Source organism: Centroberyx gerrardi, chromosome 1 (genome assembly GCF_048128805.1).
Source record: "Centroberyx gerrardi isolate f3 chromosome 1, fCenGer3.hap1.cur.20231027, whole genome shotgun sequence".
Lineage (NCBI taxonomy): Eukaryota > Metazoa > Chordata > Actinopteri > Beryciformes > Berycidae > Centroberyx > Centroberyx gerrardi.
In genome coordinates this window covers 18835778-18854192 of record NC_135997.1, presented here as the reverse complement: position 1 = coordinate 18854192, position 18415 = coordinate 18835778, and the positions used below count along the sequence as shown (strand labels likewise).

General features: G+C 40.0%; 1 protein-coding gene across 1 annotated transcript in view; it reads left to right on the top strand.

Moving 5' to 3' along the window:
- Positions 1-18415, top strand: part of spon1a (spondin 1a) — a 71126-nt gene that overhangs the window by 38615 nt on the left and 14096 nt on the right. The window lies entirely within an intron of this gene.

Genomic DNA, 18415 nt, shown 5'->3' with positions numbered 1-18415 from the left:
CGGTAATTATACTAATGTCTCGTAATTAATGTGGTAACTGATATACTCAATGTTAATAAAATTATTATCCTCTCTTGCCTTATTCCTCTGACCTACACATACACATACAGCACAGCTTCAGATTGCCAGTGTGTGCCAATATGTCTAAGTCCAGAGACAAAGAAAACTGTCATTTATTCTGGAGATTTATTTATTTTTCAACCTGCTGTCACCATGACAATATCATGTGAAGGCAATCTATGTGTGTTTATTCCAAACTCCTTTCCTGTGCCATTTCCCATCTAATCCCACTTACCCTTACACTAAAATATTCATCATCCTCATGACACCATTGTTCTGAGGGCAGGTGAATGATATGTATGAAAATTGTTTTGATAGCGCTTAGTATCTCAATGGATAAATGCAATGGCTACCTATTGTTGAATAGTGCGCTGGAGGAGGAGAGGGCGAAACATTCACACTTGGGTACCAACAGCTATAGTGTCCATCGTTATTTAGGAAAAGTTGTGGAAGGATGAGAACATTACATTTACAGTGTTGCAAAAATGAAACTGGTCTTTAAATTGGCCGTGTTAAATAATTTATACAAATCATGACAACTACCTATGAAAGTAATAGTTCTGGTATTAAGATCATCTTTTAGCTAATTAGTGTTAGTATGTGCTTTACATACTCGTGTGCTGCTAAAATGAACCAATGGGATGCTTGTATGCTTGTGGGGTCTGAGCTGTTGGGCTCCACTCACTAAACCCAAGTCCACGCTGCCCATGTGCAGAGGGGTTTTCCCAGTCCGCTGCAGCACAGTGTCACAGAGGAGCAGCTCGACTCAGGCCCCGCCAAAGCAAAACACTCAGACACATTTTACATGCAAAGCTTTTCCCCAGAAAAGCAAATGCAGCCAGCATTGTAATGATGAAAAAAAAAAAAAAACTTTGAAGGATGAATTTGCCATAGACATTCTAGTTATAAGCTAAACAGTCTTGTGCATGATGGCATACTATAGAGTTTATAATTTCTTTTGCACCATAGTGCCCTCTGGTGGGGCCGTGCCCCATGGCCCTTAAATGCCACTACAGTACCCATCATAATTATTTGTACTGATCTGATTCATCCTTTGTGGAATGAGCCACAATTTTGTGCTTTACCCATAGACTAAGCTACTAATTTCATCTCAGTGACTATGCACATTTCTAAGTATGACAAATGCAAACACATTGGGAAAAACACCATACTTGACACAAACCAAGTGAAGACAGAGAAAAGGACAGAAGCTTTCATCAATATCTGCAGTGGGTTTGACTGAGCATCAGGCCCCTTGGGACAGACACACAGGGACAGACCGGATCGTCAGGAACAAGGAGGAAGGCAAAAGACTGAAAAAAAAAAAACCCAGCTTGCCTGGACATGAATATTTATTGTCATAGTTGTTAATCCTTTATTAGAGAACTTTGTCTTATAACACTATAATGAAAGTCTGAACAGTCTAAAAGATTTCTGAAAATATCTTCTGTTTTACATTTTGTTTTTGTTTCCTGGACTGGTGCCTGTCACTGTTGGGAACGCTATTCATATGCATACCTCTCCATATCTATCCATCCATAAATTAATACATCTTGTTTGAGTATATGAATAGCATACAGCAAAAATGAATAGACAAAATCACAGGTCAAAAGTGGGGCTTGTGTGGCGTCCCAGGATTTTTGATGCATATCATCCCCATCCCTCTGTCTTTCCTGTCTCCACTGTAAACTATAAAACAGAGCAAAACCAGCAAAAAATAATGTAAAATAAAAGTGTGTGTGTGTAACTTCAACTAGTTTTACCATAAGCCACTGAACATTATGAGTAGTTTTTACTCTTTACTACTTTTTTCAGGTGTTTATTTTATCAAATGCAGACAGTAGTAACATCCCAACATTTTCATTATTCTGATATGGGTTCTGAAAATGTACCCAGTAAAACATTTTCAGATTCAGAGTAATGAAGCAGCCCACTCATCAGCAGGTACTGCACAATGTTGAATTTGGACACAAGGTATATGTATGATCCACATTATGTTTGGAGCCATGCTGCATGCTTTCCAGGGGCTGAATATCCAGCACAACCCACAGGGAGATTAAAAATGTCCCAGTAAAGTGGAAAGGAACAAGCGAAAAGGAATTTAATTTGTTTTGAGGCCCTCTTTGCTCCTGCATGGACAAACATGTCATGGAGCAGTCAGGCAAAGCAGCTCAAGATGGAATGAAACGCAGAACTGTGAGGCAACCTGAGGATTATGCTTCTTCTAACATGTATTTACCCACTATATGTTGACAGTGCATACTTGCTTTATCTGCCTCTAGATTTACACATATTCACAGGAGGCGCCTTCAGTTCTACTGGCCACTGAATAGCTCCACTGAAGCAGTTCTGGGTAGCTTGCTCAATAGCACATTGAAAATAGCTGTTGAAAGAAGCCACGTTGCTGTGTAAGCTGTGCGAAGAAGGGTTACTTTCTCCTTCCAGATTTTAACAGCCATTGTAGTTATTCATATCTGTGACCTTTGGATCACCATGCAGCTCGCTTCTCTATCCTTCAGAGCGCATTGTTGCTTCATTATTGTACTGCGGAGCTGCAGCATTAATTAATATTAATCAAGCAACTTTAGTATCTGGTGAGATGTGTGGGGTAATTACCAGGGTTATGATTGACAAGGGTAGTGTATTATAATGAATGTACTGCACATAGTATAGTATACTGTATCAATATTAGACTACTTAACTGTAAGAAAATGCCTGACTACCACTGTAGGTATGCATACACTGTACAAATCTGGTTTCTAGGTGTATTTGTACTATTATTATTGTTATTATTATTGTTTTACAATTTTTAACTTTCAGATTCTCTGTTCTCTCTCTCTCTTCATCCTTTTCTACCTGTATCTTTTAGAATCGTTATGTTTGAGCATACGAGTGGGAAAAAATGGACATGGCAATTTTATTCATAACCAGTTGCGCAACTCCCCCCTCTTGCTCCTTTGTTATCTCTGCTTGATATCCCATCATCACACACACACACACACACACACACACACCTCACCTGCTGAACTGATGAGCTATAGTATACCTTGGATTATTCTGGCAGAATAAATACTGACATGTTCTGCCTGTACTTTTTCAATGCCAGTTTACACAGTGACTGGGATTATGTGCAGTTTTGAGGTTACGGCATCCAACATTAATATACAACTGCAGCAATTAAGGAGCTTGGAAGCTATGATGTTATGCTTCAGTATCATGATCATTGAATCATCACATCATCTGATACATGATCATGGTCACACCAACACCCATTGTTTAAGTCATTCTCATAATCAAGATTGCAGAATGAAAACTATGCTTATGCCCCCCTGCCTCACCCTGGAAACATGATTGAGATGTGTTCGCCTGGCAACAGCCATTAGCTTGTTCTGTTCTAGTGTAAATATTGACACTACACACCCAGTGCTGTACATTGCTGCCTGTACATGGCACAGTATGGCCACCTCTCTGATCTATTTGTCTAATTATACAGAGACTGATCTGACTTGATGAGGCAGTCAAGATACAGTATCACACACATGCTCTCTCTCTCTTTCTTTGTCTTTCTCTCACACACACACACACACACACACACACACACACACACACCCCACACACACACACATTCCGGACTCACTTGCAGTGTATAACCAGGTTGGCATTTGAAATCCAATTAATGCATGAGCAGGCATATAGTCACAGCACCCTGTCATGTAACTGCTAAAGGCACAGGTGCAACATACATCAAAAAAAGGACACTACCCTCAGGCCCACACACATGCGTACACACATACACACACTCAAGCACACACACGCACACACACACACACACACACACACACACACACAGTGCTTATACATGGAAACATTAATATATTCTCCAGCTAGGCAATTCTTTTGCCACCTGCGCCAGAGTCTGTAACATTTAAGCGTTGGTGAAAGCCTTCCCTGTTTCTCAGCTATGCTAATTAGAGATTAGGCAAACAGATTCAACATGCCACAGAGAACTCACGTTGAGTTCCACCATTAGCATTTCAACAAGACCCCTGTTACTCATCAGCTAAACAAGCAGGAGCAAATACTGGCAATAAAATGCTAGAGAAGAGGTTGAGAAGAAGGAATGTGTAAAAGGAGAAGAAAGTAATTACACTAAGACTAGTCCTGCAATAAATCAAACATTAAGATGTTAACGTTCTAACACATCAATGTGGAGCAAGGTAACGCCCGTGTAGCGCATGGTTTCCCCATAGGGATAGAGAACAATGGCCCCGCATTGTGGTCCTGGTAATGGAAGAAAAAGAAAGGACGTGAGGGTTGCTAAGGTTTTCGGTGCCTATGGGGGAACCATGCACTACTCTGGCATTATCTTGCTGAAGCAGTATTTAAAGACTACACCCTCAGCTCGCCTTGAACCAATTTCATGGCTGATCTCCTCAGTGTGAGGGGCTGCAACAGGCCAATTCCTCCCCAGCAGGACAGACTTGGCCCCTGGGGTCCAGAGGCCTCTGACAATGGGCTCACTTCCAGCTCGGAGTGTCGCTATTTAACAGGTCAAGAGCAAAATCAAATACACATTAAAGAGAAGCCTAATCATGCATTAATGTACTGGTAATGCTGGTATAAATATTCATCAGTGTCCTTGTGAGTTCTCTCCATACTCGAGAATGTGAACTTGAAACTGAAATCAGAAGAAAAAAAAATTGTGTTTTCAGATGTTTTCAACTGTATTCAAATTTCCTGTATTTCCTGTACTTTTCCTGTTACTTATATGTAATAGAGCACAAAGCACAAAGAGCACAAAGCATTACTTTATATTTTAGTACAACATAACAGAGGCTATTTTTGCATACTATATCTCTCACCGGGGCAGAGCCAGGGTCATAGTATGGAGGGGTGAAAAAAACAACGATGCTTTAATGGCCAGCAGTGCCAACAGATTGCACAGGCTTCTTGACAAGGTTTCTGCTTAAAAGTGTCTGGCATTGAATTCATAATTTGCTCAAACCCAAAACCAAATGACAACTGATCAACTATATCCAACCACCATAACCTCAGGCATCTTCTGCATTCTGCTCCGCATCACACATCATTGCAAACAAAAGACAAATTGCAGATCTTTGCCAGTTTTTGCAAAAAAGAATTGTGGTTTATCAAACTCCAAAACTGGGAGTAAGCCTATATAACAATATTTAGATACCTTTTTGAAATGGCTTACATGGTTTTCACAACTACAATTATTGTTTAATGGTGAATATATTCAGTCAGAACTGTAACGCTGTAACTGTAAAAACTGTTGCAATATTGCAGCTTTACCAAGGTGCATGAATCAAAGTGAAAAAAGTTCTTGCTCTTGGAAAACAGTAGACATAGACGTTTATCATGTTCTGTCCTGCTCATTATTACCTAACCCAATCAAAAAACATAAACAATGCACCACGCGTCTGAATTCAACACTGATTTGTCTGTATGTGTGTCAATCAATCAATGTGTCGTTGTCAAGGCTGTTGCTAGCCTATGACGCTTGTGGCTCTGTCTGACAGAATCTGTCAGTACGCTAACGGTTAGCTGTCATGCCGAAGAGAAACTCAGTCTTTTCTAAAGACCTCCAGAAGGCTTACTCTTTTCTTCGTGAAGTAGCCGGCAACGAAAATGCTGCGTTCTGCACACACTTTTTCAGTACTTTTTCGGTCGTGCACGGTGGAAATGCCGACATAAAAGATCATATTAAGACGGCCAAACATAAGTGGTGGCTACAAGCTAGTAGTAGCACCGTTGCGACCTACTTCAGCGGGGCAAACGCCGGTGACAGTGATCTGAAACTGGCAGTTTTGAAAGGTATCTGACAATCAATAAATATGTTATATTACACCAGTGCAATCCTTGTGTTTTGTGTTTACTAGTGTTATTATACAGTTTTCAAATAAACTATGTTTTGGTAGATTTTTGGAGACAAAACATCATTTTTTGTTTTGCTGAGGCGCTGTCCATGGTGTTGAAAGGTGCAGTCACTAGGTGTGCTAAGCGCTGAAATAATTGTCCCCCATCCTGATGAAAACGCCTATGGTGTGTGCATAAGCGCATACATGTACGCGTGCATGAACATGCGGTACACTTAAGGGTCCCGGTTTGGGGGTTTGAAAATGTAGTCACCCTAGGTATAGCTGCTAGCTACTTTTATCTTTGGAACTGTTTTCAGTTCTCCCATCCGTTATCTTGACCTGGTAGGCTACTTGTGGCTCAGCCTCCTAGCCTCAAGTTGTTAGCTCTCCAGCAAAGTAGCTCCCTAGCAGGAACACTCCCACTCTATACCAACTCTAACCTAGTTTCCCAACATCAAGTGTTTTTCATTCCCTCATTAATTTAGCTGGTGAGAGCACATCCACTCAACGCTAGCCAATACTGACTTGTACCAGTGACAAGAGTGTCCTTACTCCCCTATCAATGGTTGTACATCATTGCCTAACTCCACAATTTAGCCAGAGTATCCCCGGTCAAGCTAGCTCTTTTCATACATATCTGCTGTTTTTTCAGTGCTTCTCTCTGACTCACCAAGCATTCGCTATGACACCATGGTTGGCACTCATGTCCATAATACCTGCGTGGCGCTTCTTAAACCCGAAGACGGTCATGATCTTTAACCTTCTTGTCTTGGCCTCGAGCATTTGAGGGAATACCTTCCAGAGGACCCTTAGATTGCAGCCTCATGCCTTGTGCCAGCCTAGTCGAAGTGGAGCTTGTTGAATCTCAGTCTACCCCTCCCAACGTCGTGCTGTGGAGGCCATGGTTGCTGCCGTCAGTGCCTCTACTACCAGCATCAGCAATGCTTTGTTGCAGGCTATTGCCCTCATGTCAAGAGAGCTTGGACAGCTGATGTCTACTCTCATCCAAGTTTGTCTGGCGCAGTCGCCCTTGTCAGAAGCATGTCAGAGAACCCTCCAAGGCCTCCCAGTGGAACCAGGCGAGTAGTTCTGCACAGCCATTGAACAGGCGCTCGAGCGCTTGGCCACTTCCAACCAGGCAGTAGAAACTGTCTGCAGCTGAGGGCAGTGACATCACTTGATGATGGCTACGTGACGTTGGAGCAAACCACGATTAGCTATCAATTAGCTGTTAATATTAACATGCAACTAGTGACTACTAACCACTATATACTGTAATGTTAGCTATTGTGCAAATCAGATATGTTAACAAGACAGTGATAGTAAGCTGACTACATAGCTGACCAGACAGCTGTCTAACAAGATGATACAGAACGATCTAGACACATAATCAATCACATGTACCAGAGACAAAATGATAAATAAAAAATCCCCCCTCTTCCCCGCGGTCAGCTCACACTGTATGTGCCGAGGAGTTGGGGGGTCCTAGTGGTCAGCTTGCGCTTTATGTGCCGAGGGGCCCTTGTAGTCAGCTTGCACTGTATGTGCCGAATGGCCCTAGTGGTCAGCTTACGCTGTATGTGCCGAGGGCCCTGGTATTCAACATCCTTCTGCAGTCTCGGGCCGCGGGTCCTGAGGCGTTGGAGGCCCCTGGCAGTCCGAGCCCCTGGGGCACTGGCCCCACTGGCCCAGTCCATAATCCAGCCTTGCCAGTATGGCCGCTAGAGAACCTCTATTTCGGTGATTTGCAACATTCATTAGTAATTTAAATGTTTGCCAATGAAATAGTTTTTCTTAATTTTTAGTGCCATCAATTTTCATAACCTGGGGGTAATAATTCATCCTGGCTCAATTCCCACACAAATGTCTTCTAAACTTGGGCTACCAATTCCAAATAGGATGGCCTTTAATTTTGCTGCCACACAACACCCAATTCATCAGAGAGTTTTTCTTGCATTAAAAATACCAAACTTAAGGAGTAAATTACAAGTTTGACGTTGACAAATGTGCTCTAGCTCTGCTGGACTACAATGAGATAATTGACTTGAAGCAGATGTGTTATCGTATAGAATATTTTAATCAGTCACACTTTCCTCCATTCCCGGGAGTAGCCATGCTTTTGTCCAGTTGGTCAGATGTGTCTGGCTGCTGTAGTCTGACAATGATTAATGAGAGAGGGACTGTGATGCACAACATGATAGACCAATACAATATGATTGATTACACAAACAGATCAGCCAGCCTTTTGGAAATGTAAAATAAAGGGAAATAGTAAGATAAATATTGATTCTCAGTGCAATGTTAAAAAAGAGGTTGTACATTGATTAATGATAAATCTATAACTATTTATGCAGTCAAGATGCAAAGAAAAATGTTTGTTTAGAATTTTTTTTTTTTTTAACTAAAATCTTGCAGACTTTGAACATGCACTGCTAATGATATTTTGGCAGAGGTAACTTCAGAGTGCTCAGAGAAAAACAATGAAATATGAAAAGAGAGAAAGAGAGAAACTGTAATGCATCAGTATTCATTTATTCAGTGAACAAGAAACTGCAGTGCTACTCCGTAATGAAAACACTGTATTTCCAAAAGTCACTTTTTCAAGAATTTAGAAAATCAGTCTTATTTTCTGAATGATGGCGATGCAGTTTTGAAACTATACAGGTTTTGAAAAGGGTTAATGGGACACATGGTCATGAAACTTAAGCATAAACAATCCTGTAAATTGGAAATTCAAATGAGAAAAACACTGAAATTGGAAAACCTCACGTGAAAGTAATGGGAAGCAGTATGTGGGTTTTATTACTAACTAATGGCATCCCTTACTAAAGCGTATAAATTGAGAAGACACTTCTTGAGCCCATCCTAATGAGATCCTGAGAGGTTGTCCCTTAGCTGCAATCCTCGAGGATAAAACAGGATTATAGATTTGCTATTGTTTCGTATTAAATTAGTGGAAGTGAGGAAGTGACAAGCTCTCTGAAAAGCTAATTGGTGGATATATTTGGCTGGATAAGCAAGGGACATGTTACATTGCTAATAGGGTTCAGCTTTAGAGACTCCTGTCATCGGTGTTAATATGCTTCCTTTCAGCAGATGCAGTTATCAGGCCTGCATACACACAATCTTTGAAATTGTATCCTTCTATAATTGCCATTGGGATAAGCATGAGGAAAAGCATGGAGTGGATTCAGCAGTAAATCTGCCTGTGTGAAGGCTTTAAAGTAGTGATATAACTTGCAATTAGCAGCAGGTAACCATTATATTTTGCAATTACTGCTCTAAAAACTGAGAACAGATGGGAATTAAACCAACTTTCTTGCAAGTGTGCATGAATGCCACAATGTTTTTCGGTCTGCAGAATAGTTTAAGCTTTCTTGTATGGGTGAGTGTTATTTTTCTTAAAAGCACTGAATGTCAGTCAAATTTTGCTTTCTTCACTGAATTAATGGCTGCAAAAAGGAATTACATACTTCTCCCCTCTTGCCTTCTGTCCATTTTTGTCTAATCTTTTTGAGCAAACTGACCAAGAAGAGTCATTGAAGGTCACTGCAAACTGCATGCATTGGGGTAAGTTTGGAATGTGTTTTTTTCCTCCTAAATGCCTGTCTGGAGCTGTGAGCGTCCGTCATCCCAGACAGAGAGAAAGCTATTTAGGCTTTTGGCTTGGAGCCCAATTTAGTTTTCTGCTGATTCACCGATGTCAGAATGGGTTCTAACATTTCAAAAAGCAAACAGAAAGGAGAACAGACTTATTCTATTGGCCAGGTTTCCTGTCATGTTTCCTCTCTGTTCCCAGGTTTTCACTGTTGAACAATAAAAATAGCACACTAGTATCATTTTTAGAAAGGCAGCTTTATTGATTTTCTAGAGGTTTTATTGGCAGCTCATCTCGGTCACTGTCGACTTAAGTTGCATTTTTCTTTCTTTTTTTGCTCTCGCTGTCAGTTACAGTCAGTCACTACATTTCAGTTCGGCATGCTAATGTGTTAAATGCATAAATGGGCGCAAAGGCAGTTCTTCTCGTTAATTGAGAAATGCAGTCAGAGGCTGAGGATTGCGTGCCAAGGTAATGATCTGTGGCGCGTTTTGTCATTAAGCCAATAAATCTGTGTGTTACCGGTCATTAACCCTAATGGCAAAGTTGTGTGAAGCGGTACAAGTGGCTGGGTTTATTTATGGCAGCATACTTTGATGTTTGTCTCTAATGGATGGACATAGCAAAGGCTTGCTGCATTCTCTCTGAAGTCCAGAACAGGAGAAGTTCATAATTGGGTGTGAGAGGTCAGCAGCACAGCTTAATATTAATAATGAGCTTTTGAAAATCTCAAAGTTTACTTAACTATTTCCATTTCCATTATTATTTAAAACAGGCATTCACACGTTCATGTATGAAAATGAATTGTATCATAGGCAACTTAAGTCCCAGATGAACGAAAGGTTTGCACAGGGAAGAGTGTGTGCTGTATCACCAAAATGAACAAATCAAAATGCCATGCTATCCACCACAACTATTAAATTCATCACATATCCCATTCTTTCTGTTATAATCTGTGAACCAAAACACCAAAACAGGGAAAAATCCCTATAAACATTATCAAAAAAAAAAAAAAAAAATCTGCAGATGTCTTGTCTTAATATTCTCTATAAGAAGTAGTGGAAAGTTCAGGATTCCCAACGAGGCAGAGAATTCCAAAAATAAAGGTGGGGAGGGAAACCACTGGATGATGCAGAAAAGCTGTTTATTGTCTCCAATATGCATATACACCGTTACAATAAAGACTGATCTAATTTGCTTTACTCGAAATGCATCAGTGGACTGCATACAATAGCCTTTTGTGTTCAAGTCTTTATTGTAACATTGTATATGAATACTGGAGACAATAAACAGCTTTTCTGCATCACCCAGTGGTTTCCCTCCCCACCTTTATTTTTGTCTTAATATTCCAACATAAGGTCAATGCCAAAAAAATGCATATTACAGAGGGAGCAATTTATATTAATGTCGAGAGAGCTCCAATTATAAAGGACGCTTTAGGGCGCTTTAGAGCGCAAGGGTGCCGGCCTTGGTAGATTAGTCTTACAGCTGAAGCACGCAAATTGTGCAGTTGGTGATGAAGAGGGCTTTCTGCTTATGCAATGCTCTTTTCGAGGGCTTGTTTGCACCACAACTTGATTTGCATACATTTCTTAGTGAATAAGACGAAAACTCTACACTCTTAGCTCAGCAACTGAGGCACAAAAAATGCACAAATTGGCCTCGCAAAACAGTCTTAGTAAATCTGGACCAGATGTTGGTTTGACTTGGGTGGGGTAGGGTGGTAGATGGTTAGGGGTGGAACTTATAAATGTGTTAAAATGATTTTTAATGATATAATAAAGATATATTTTATCTGCAGGAAAAAAAAGAAGAAGGGTGGGAGGGTGCTAATTACCTTCCAAACTTAAAATAGAAATGCTAACTAATTGGACTAATACATTTTAGCAGTAAAGAAAGAGGATATTCTTTGGATGCTGCAAAGCTAGACAATCTATCCTCATCAGACGATGAGGTCACTGTTTATGTCAATCATAAGGTAATGAACAGAAAGTCATACTTAGATTGATAATCTGTAACCTCTCCAGGAGTCGACGAGCCTCTGCCTGCAGTATAGCTTTTGGGCACAGCATTGACAAGTCAGTAATTAAGTGTGAAAATCATCCATCTTATTAACAAGTCTAGGGAGTTCCTAATGAATTGGTTCCCTGTAATGAGTAAGGTAGGATGGAAAGTATTAGATCTATATTGATCCTACAGAGACTCTCTACAGCTGACAGAAACTCAACACAGCTGAAGGGAATGAGAGCCAACAGTGAGATTCTACTATAATACCTCCCTGTTCACACACCGATGGCAGCATCAAACCTGCTACACATACTCTCACAAGCATCAACCACTGTCGAAACTCCAGAGGTTAGAGCACACAAATGTGCTAAATCAGAAACACAATTTGCATATCCTCCCTATGTTCCAGGAACCTGTAGTCTGTAACCATGCTGCTAATGCTGTGCTCTAGAAACAGATTCAATATGCAGTAAGGTCTCATTTATTTTACTGAGAGCTTAAAATGTCTGTTCATCTGACATGTTCCTCTGACATACCAAGTTCTTCATTAGGATTTCCAAGTGATTGGGAAGTTTTACTTTAGTGCGTATTGTCAAGTGGTGTTCTTCTGTTTGTCTCTGAGATGCACTTTGGGCAACTTTTTAAGATAGATGGTGCAGCCATTCCCCGCTGCTGTAGCCTTTCTCCTCCAAAGCAGTTGGATGATGGTTTATTGCCAACCCCAAGAACCATCCCAGAACTGGTTTCTCAGTCTAATGGCCATGTTCACTATGTGAGTCAATTAAGTAGAGTCTGTAGACTGCAGTCATTACTGGCAAATGTTGTCTATTTTCCCCCTCCGCTCTTTTTGTTTCCCTTGCAGCCATAATTTGCAGGATCTTCATAATATGCATTGCCTAATGATGCTGTCATATTCAAATCATACAATTTTTGTTAAAAATCTGGCACACATTTCCATTGTGCCATGCTTAGAGCACCAAGCTTTACTACAAGCTCATAATATCCTTCCTACCATTTCTTTCTTTGTTTCTTTGCTTCAGTTATTCTCAGTATTACAGATGGTCTGTCTGTCTGTGAGGTTTTGACAATGAGATTTTATTCCCCTCACCCATTATTACAACCAGAGGTGAAACGAGTTTTGAAATATTTTACTAGTAATAGAAGCAGTGTTACTTCAGGTATATTTCTCTCAAGTCAGAATAAGAGAAGGCTACTTGTTTGGAATCTGAATCCTGCCCTTCAGTCATTTCAAATAGGCCCTGATTCTGAGCAACGAATTAAAAAAACAATATTAATTTACTTAATAAATATAAAACTGTGTGCACCTTGTATCATTTCCCACCAGTAACAGAATAAGTTGTTCCTATTTGTCCCACCCTGTCAGTGCTAACAGCCAAAGGAAGTAAATATTCACAAGGTTGCGAATACTTACTCCCATTGGCTGTTACAGTCGTGCAACACATACTGTGGCAGGCTCTCATGTTCTCCCGCTCTCTCTGCATCACCGGCTTGCTTTCCAACCAAACCAAACTGGTCATCAAAATGTCGCACTCTACTCTAAAAATAGAAAAATCAGCTATGAAAACAGGCAATTTAACAGTGAGTGGACAGAGAAGTATTTGTTTGTGCCTGTTGGTAAAGCCTGCGTGTTTACTGTGCAGTTAGAGCATCATGAAAAAGGATTATAATTTGGAGGCATTTCAAGACAACACACTCAAACATTGACACCACTTTTCAGAGCCTAATCTCATATAACTATTGTTGCCCATTTTAATACTCAGTACTTCAATAATAAAAGTTTTTAATGCATTTTACAAACTCATGAAAATATTCTTGGTTGGATTTACTTTTACTTAATTGCGTTTGGTCATTATGCATTCTGGCTATATTTGTTTGAGATTGTCAAAAAAATTGTACCCAAGCTGTTGGTTGCATGAAGTTCAAGTTTGGGTACCAAGCTGTTTTCAAGAAGCTGGCTGACATTCCACATGTTGCACATCAAATGACTCACCTCTTGCTCTCGCCTCAGTAGAGGTGATAACTGATAACACATAAGGCTGTATTTACTATTTACTTATTTACTATAAGTGCTTGCGGAGGCGTTGATGCAGTTGTGTCTGCAAAAAGTACCTATGCTGAACTATCAACCTGTGCACACAAACATTTTGCACATGGAACTGGTCTAGGCACAAGACTTTTAGCGTGTTTGACCCAAATAATATGTATTTTGAGGAGTGGCAATGGTAGGGTGCAAAAATGGACCAGGAGATTATTGAAATGGGTTACTCCCATTGATTTACGGAACCAAAACACATCAATTTCACCTGTAATTTAATGTGCAAAGGAAGCACATTAGGTCCTAACTTCTTACCCTGAGAAAGCTGTGGCTGCTGTGTTATTTAAAGAGAGGTACAACAGGCACAGAAGACAAGACATAAGAGAAGAGACTTTCATTTGAAAATGTCTTGGAGATTGATAAACTGGAGAAAGTTGCGCTTGTTACGTTTTTGTGCACGGTGGTAATTCGTGCGCCTCATAGTAAAGTCTCTTCTCAACCATGTGTTCTGAATGTCAACTGACTCTACAGCACTCCAAGGCATGAATGGACCGCATATCAGTGCAGCCAACACCAGGAGTACACAAACACATTTGCCAACAGTCATGGCCAGTTCGTTTTTGGAAGTTGCTGCCTGGGGAAAATTTAATTTGTTGCCTGGGGAAAATTTAATTAGTGTGTTTTTCCTTTGCATGCTGGCCAGTTAAAGCTGAGGTCTGGCAAGGGATCTTCAAAAAAATCATTAAGGACTCGAAGTAGCAAGCTGGAGAATGAATCCAACCTCGTCTTGTGGACACAGATTATGTGAACCATGTGATCCAAAACAAATCGAATTGTGTGACAACACTGTGGATTGGAATATGTGGCAGTAACAGGAATTGGACACCCCATTTTCACCTGTGTCATGTGAAAAGGTTTGCTAATGGTTAGGTTTAGGCAAGTAAAACAACTTTGGTTAAGGTTAGGGATAAAGTTAAGGTTAGGGTTAGGCAACTAAGACAATTTGGTTATGGTTAGAGAAAGGTTTTGGTCATGGTTAAATAAGAAAAACTTTCGCTAAAAATGAAAACTTCATTCACAGTTGAAAAGCTCTTGGCATGAGTTGGGAATTGAACCCAGGCAGTTGGAGTTAAAAGAAAATGTCTCCACTCATCCACCACCCTGACCACAACGCCCTCCTCTCCATTTCTGTCACTTTTCGTGCACAGAGCACATTCAGATCAGGCTGATCCAACAGGGCACCTTCCCAAAAATATGTCCTGTTGACTGTCCCATCATTATTTGTTTGTGGGAATCGAGAGAGAGAGAGAGAGAGAGAGAGAGAGAGAGAGAGAGAGAGTGAGAGAGAGAGAGAGAGAGAGAGAGAGAAAGAGAGAGAGAGAGAGAGAGAGAGAGAACTTCTATGAGAAGTGAGATCGACCATACTGAGAAGACCTTTTATTACTATTATGTTGTTGTGTATAGGGTGTATTGAATAGCAAATTTGTCCTTTTCAACAGTTATGAGTCACTTCTTGATTGTTTTGGAAAAGGCAGGCAGTGACTAACTTGCAGACTTAGTTCTTTTCTGGCTTACTAGAGATCCATGTCACTGTCTTAGATGCTGCTGACTGTGAAATATTTCATACATTTGCTGTAAATGTATTCCTCATTATCCCCAAGCCCCTACTCCTTTTCCCCTCTCTTCAACATGGGCTATGGATGCTGAAATCCTCTGCCAAGGTCACTATGGTAATGAGATCGACCATACTGAGAAGACAAGGCCAAGAGAGGGATGGTCCAGCACGAGAAAAAAATAGAAAATTACAGTAGACAACCCAGGGAGCATGACGAGCTCTTGTGACCCTCAGGAAGGGAGGGAGACACACACACAGACAGAGACATTCACATGCAGCAACCTTTGAACCTACATTATTATCACAATGCTTCTAATAAAAAAGTAATGTACTTAGTCTTTCCTACGAACATGTCTCCCTTTGTGCAGAAGGACTAACTTAACTTTGTTTCATGGTTTGAACCCACCTGAGCACCTGATTATTTTACGACAAGCAAATTCAAATCAAACTGGCACTTATCTTTTGACATTGTACTTTGTGACGCTCTGAGCTATTCATGTAAATTTTGGAACTCCTTCCCTAAATTTGAGCGATGATGATCTGCTGGTGAAGTGTTTTCTCAAAAGTGCAACGCTTCCATCAGCATGCACATTAGCAACATGCAGAGGGAATGAGTATACAATATTTGAATCTTTAGCAGACGCGGCCCATCACTAACAACCTTGAATCTGAAATAGGATTAGTCTGCTATGCTTATTATCAGACTGTGAGATTTATTCCAATAAAACTCAATAACACAGAGCAAGAGGGATGGGGATGCCACCATTTTGGTTATTGGCAGAAAATTATTATCTGGAAATGACCAGCTAATGGTCACAGAAATAGGCTTGCTGAAATCATTACAACATTCAAGCACATTTTTAATATATTTATATACTTCGTTCAATCAAAAGAAGTAATTTGCATGGAAAGTATATTCTTTTCATCTGTTCATCGTCCTGAGAGGACCATTGTGACATCGTCTTTTGATGGTCTCTGAAAGAGATTGAGGAATACATTTTCCTGGTTACAGGCTGAGCCTGCACTACCTGTGGGCGGCACTCTCAAAAGAGATTCATTGCACTTTACCCAATTAAATCAAATGCATTTCACTTCTTTTGAAGCAGGTTTTTTTATTTCTTATCCTATTGTGTGTGTGTGTGTGTGTGTGTGTGTGTGTGTGTGTGTGTTCCCTCCCTTCCTGGGGTCAGGAGAGCTTGTCTTGCTCCCTGGGAACTGCTTGTAAAGTAATGCAGTAATGATTCATTGTGGGCCTGCAGTGGTCTAGTAGTGTCATTAGACATAGCTATAGTTCACACAAACCTCTGAAGACACATCTCATTCTTCACAAGCAGATTCTTAAGCATCTTTTGAACCATTTTCAATTTTTCTCTTTGGTCAGCCTTTGAGTCAGCTGTTCAAAGACCTCCCACAATAAGAATAATGCGCCATATGTTACTCTTTGATAACATATTTTCTTCAAAACAAATACAATAGAGTTGGCTGGAGCTGGTAGGGGGTATTTGTCGCATTATCACTTTTAAATATTATGCCATGCTTTAAAAGTAATTAGTAAACTGTTAAAACTGATTCTAAAACTAACAGGTAACCACTAGGGAGGCTAAGATTGGGGTACTATGATCTCTAAGTTTGGCCCCAGACAGAATCATAGTTGCAACAGTCTGGATACGCTGCAGGTGGGAGAGGGACTTTTGAGCGAGGCAGGAGTAAAGTGAGGTGCAGTAGTTTAAAAACATATGGCTTTACAGCTCTGTAGGACTTTGATATTGGAGTAGAGAGGTGTTAAACCAAATCTCCACAAAACCTTCATCACAAGCCTTCTTGTTAATTCTAGATCTTGCAATGCTATCCTACAGTAGAGAAGACCAGATGATCCTGAAATGTTGGATAAATAACAAAACGGTAGAGTTACAGTCTGTGTGAGTGACGGTTTTGGTCACTTATTGTTTGTTATGTACAGCTTGTGTACTGTTGCAGTGTCCATGTCACTACAAATCTACCACAGTATGCTGTTGAGGATATGGTAGAGATTTGTGATAGGGTTTTTTTCAGATACACAAGAGTCTACTCTCTGTACTCTATTGTATATTACACTGCTATTCAGCTAAAACAATGCGAGCATCGTATTCCATTCATTTGAATTTATAGCCATGCCAGCTGCTATCAGCCTACTCGTTGCCAAAGAGCCATTAACAGCTGAATATGATGTAATAAATTGTATCCGTAATGAAAAAGGCTGGGCACATATAGGCCTGTGTGTGCTTTAAATTGCAACTTTTTATCCTCTAAGCTCCTACTGTAGAGAACGATTGGTATGAATTGTGGTGAAGAGTAAATGGTTCCTCTTGGTTATTATGGACAGGCTGTTATACAGTATAGGACAATAAAAGCAACAAAGGCAATTTCAAAGAGGAAAAAAGTGGCAAATCTCGAATAGGTCACTGAATGTATATGTGTGTATATATGTGGGTATGTACTATACATATACAGTATGTGTGTGTGTGCACTATATAATTAATTTACTGTTGAGATGTCCATGATGTCCCATGTATTTACATTTTTTAAACTACTTGTATTTCCCTTAACATGCGCAGCTCTGTGTATTCAGATAGTGGGAACACACAATATTCTTATCTTGATTAATGTTAGTTAATGCATGAACTAATACATAACATGAACATATTTATACATTTTTCCTAAGCCATTAACTAATGCAGTTTTAAATGCTTTATTTACATTCTGGTCATGTCACAGTTCTCCCAAAGTTCCTCTTTGATTTACTAACATTAACAAAGCATGCCGAAAACTATATATATTTATTTTGTTTCATTCAAACAGAAAGGTTGTTTCACTTTTCTTGAAGTTTTGCTCATGTTTAGAAATCATGAACTTGTTGTTCACCCTGTAGTTAATGCTTTACTACATATTAATTACAATGTACCATTGCCTACTTTTTCCATAAATGTCATTAATGTTATATGTTCATGCTATGTAAATAAAGCGGTGGGAGAGAAATTAAATAAGTAAATGGATCGGGATTTGATCGGGCGTCATGTAGCCGATACCGATCAATCAAAATACATCTTGGTCCAATTTCAATCATTCATTGATATCGACTCGGGACATCCCTAGTTAAAACAGTTATGATTAGATAGTGCTCATATCACAAAATTTCAGGAGATCAGGCTGGTTTCACCTGT